The sequence below is a fragment of the Glycine max genome, chromosome 19 (assembly GCF_000004515.6).
Source record: "Glycine max cultivar Williams 82 chromosome 19, Glycine_max_v4.0, whole genome shotgun sequence".
Classification (NCBI taxonomy): Eukaryota; Viridiplantae; Streptophyta; class Magnoliopsida; order Fabales; family Fabaceae; genus Glycine; species Glycine max.
Window position 1 is genome coordinate 20,962,715 of NC_038255.2, and position 3,475 is coordinate 20,966,189.

At 35.7% G+C, this 3,475-nt stretch overlaps 1 non-coding gene across 1 annotated transcript; it reads left to right on the plus strand.

Annotated features, from left to right (window-relative positions):
* The first annotated feature begins 553 nt into the window (after positions 1-553).
* Positions 554-660, plus strand: LOC113000571 (small nucleolar RNA R71). Its single transcript, XR_003265904.1, has one exon. It is a non-coding gene; the product is annotated as a small nucleolar RNA R71 (small nucleolar RNA).
* Positions 661-3,475: the final 2,815 nt, after the last annotated feature.

Here is a 3,475-nt window from a genome sequence, read left to right on the forward strand (position 1 = left end):
ACATGCTGTTGTTGTTGTGGAGGACTTGCCCATCTCAGATTTGGATGATTCCTCCAACATGGATTGTATCTGTTGCTTGAAAGATCATAATTATTCTGCTGTTGTTGGTTTTGTTGCTGAAGGGGTTTATTATAAATGTTTGCATCACAAGCTTCAGGTTGTTCATGGACTCCAGATTGCTTCAAAGAAGGACAAAGATCTGTATGGTGATCTACAGAAGAACATAGACCACAAACTCTTGCAACAGTTGCAGAGGCAGATTTCTTATTCATGGAAAGCTGAGTTACTAAGTTGACCAAGGCGTCAAGTTTTCCCTCAAGCTTTTTATTTTCAACAGATGAAGATGAATCTGTGGCCACCTCATGGACTCCTCTAAGGACAATAGCATCATTTCTTGCACTGAATTGTTGGGAGTTGGAAGCCATCTTCTCAATCAAATTCCTAGCTTCAGCAGGGGTCATATCACCAAGCTCCACCACTGGCAGCATCAATCATACTCCTCTCCATGTTACTAAGTCCTTCATAGAAATATTGAAGAAAGAGTTGCTCAGAAATCTGGTGGTGAGGGCAGCTTGCACACAGTTTCTTGAATCTTTCCCAGTACTCATACAAGCTTTCTCCACTAAGTTGCCTAATGCCTGAAATGTTTTTTCTGATGGCAGTGGTCCTAAATGTAGGGAAGAATTTCTCTAAGAACACCCGCTTAAGGTCATCCCAGCTGAAAATAGACCTGGGAGCAAGGTAATATAGCCAATCTTTTGCACTCCCTCCAGAGAATGAGGAAAAGCCTTTAGAAAGATATGATCTTCTTGGACGTTAGGGGGCTTCATGGTGGAACAAACAATATGGAACTCCTTAAGATGTTTATGAGGATCTTCACCTGCAAGACCGTGAAACTTAGGCAGCAATTGTATTAGTCCAGTCTTGAGAACATATGGAACACCCTCATCAGGATATTGAATGCACAAGCTTTCATAAGTGAAATCAGGTGCATCCATCTCCCTAAGAGTCCTCTCACGAGGTGGAGGTTGAGCCATGTTCTCAGTATAAAAATTAGTAGTGGAATGCTCAAAATCAGAATATTCAGAATCACCCTCAACAGAATGCTCAGAATGCTCAAAATGCACAGAATGACCAAGATGCACACTATGCCTAACTAATCTATGAAAGGTTCTATCTATTTCAGGATCAAAGGGTTGTAAATCACCTGGATTGCCCCTAGTCATGCACTATATGCAGCAAATAATGTGTTTCCCAACAGCTCCTAACAAGGGGGTAAAACTACAACTATACTCAAATGATATCAAAATAAGCTGAAATTTTGTGAGGAACACCCTAAAATCATGAAAAGATAGCACAAAAAATTTCAAACAAAAATTCAAAGTCTAACTATGAAAAATACCTAAGCAAAGTTTAGAAAAATAGGACAATAATACTTGAAAAATTAAAAAAAAAACTTAGTAAACGGTTGATTTTTGGAGTTTGGGAGTCTCTAGCTGGTTGCCATAGCATGGGATATTTATTTCTACCCCAAATGCATATATAATAATAGTATTTCTGATACCCGGAGCAAAAGTTATGGCCATTTTAAGTTTTGCTAAAAATAAGTTCCCAAAATTTTAGTCTCTCTCAAATAATGTCACACCAACTGCTCCTGGTATTTTTCACACAAAATATGAATCAAAAGAAGCTACCACACAAAAATTCAGCCAAAAATAACAATTCTAACTATCAAAACAAAAATCGTTAATTAAATTGCAAAATCTGTCGCTAATCACTGTTCAACACTGTTCACAGGAAAACAAAAGGCTGAATCAGTCGCTAAACAGGGAATGCAACTAAAATGCAAAATAGAACGCTACACAAAATAAGATAACTAAACACTATTATGAACCTTTGGCCCACTGCTCCCCGACAACGACGCCAAATTTGATTGAGGTTGTTAGACAAGTGGCCTCAGATATCTTAAGAAGGGGGGTTGAATTAAGATATTCCAAACTGTTTCCCCTAATTAAAAATCTATTTCACTTTTTACTCAAGTTATGAATTCCCTTAATGACAATCTTCTTAAATATTAATTCAAATGAAGCAACTTGAATATGAATATAAAGCAATAATAAATAAAGGAGATTAAGGGAAGAGAAAATGCAAACTCAGTTTTATACTGGTTCGGCCACACCCTTGTGCCTACGTCCAGTCCCCAAGCAACCCGCTTGAGAGTTCCACTATCTTGTAAATTCCTTTTACAAGTTCTAAACACACAAGGACAATCCTTCCTTTGTGTTTAGAGATCCTTTACAACAAGAGACTCACAGTCTCTTAATCCCTTAGAGAATGAGAAGAAGAAGAAGAACAAATCTCTCTAGAAAGAGATGAATTTTACAGATTGAGCACTCAAATAATTCCTTAATGAATTGCAATTGAATTGGCCAAGGAATTCTTAAGAGGATAAAATGAATTTGCTCTTTGAGAGGATAAACACTTTGTTGTTCTGAAAATCTCTGAGCAATTTCGTGTTTAAGTCACATATATATAGACCATTGGTGGTCATGAGTAAAGCCTTTGAAAAGTTGTGACTCTTGAAATTATTTTTCTGAAAATCCTGTCTGGTAATCGATTACAGTAATTGTGTAATCGATTACAGCTTTTAAAATTTGAATTAAAACGTTTACTAACTGCTGGTAATCGATTACCAAAATTGTGTAATCGATTACAGCTTTTAAAATTTCGAATTCAAATTTTTATAGCTGTTATAAAACGTATTTGGCCACTGGTAATCGATTACATCCTCTGGTAATCGATTACCAGAGAGTAAAACCTTTGAGAAACACTTTTTATTTTAAATCACTTGGCCAAACCTTTGCTAATTCAATTAGGAATTCCCTTCCTAATATTCTAGTGATCATCTTGATGTTGTGACTTGTAATCTTGAAGTATTGTCTTGAATTTTAATCTTGAAAAACCCATTTGCATCAATTGCAACACCTCATCATGATCATCATCAAAACATCAAAGCCAATTGCATCTACAATCTCCCCCTTTTTGATGATGACAATACAATACCTGAAATCAAGATTCAAGCAAGCAACAAACAATTGTATATAGATAAAATGTGCATTCGTTTACTCCCCCTATATTTCGGAATTCATGATCACTTGATTTCTAAGTTTGTTAAGCTTTTTCTTAAGCTTTTTCACAACCTTTTCTCCCCCTTTGGCAACATCAAAAAGCCAAAGAACTCGGAAATCAACACAGATATAATAATGGAGTAGCAAGATATAAGTATCAGAGTATTAAATACTATAAGCCAAACTCACAAACAAGAAATAATCAAACCAGAATTCAAATAACATAAAATGTCAACAACCACAAAACATCCAAGACTGAAATTTAAAAACCAAAAGATAAATAAGCAAAGTACTTTAGCATAATAATGTAAATTCTAAGAAACTAAAAGCCAAAATACACGGCTTAT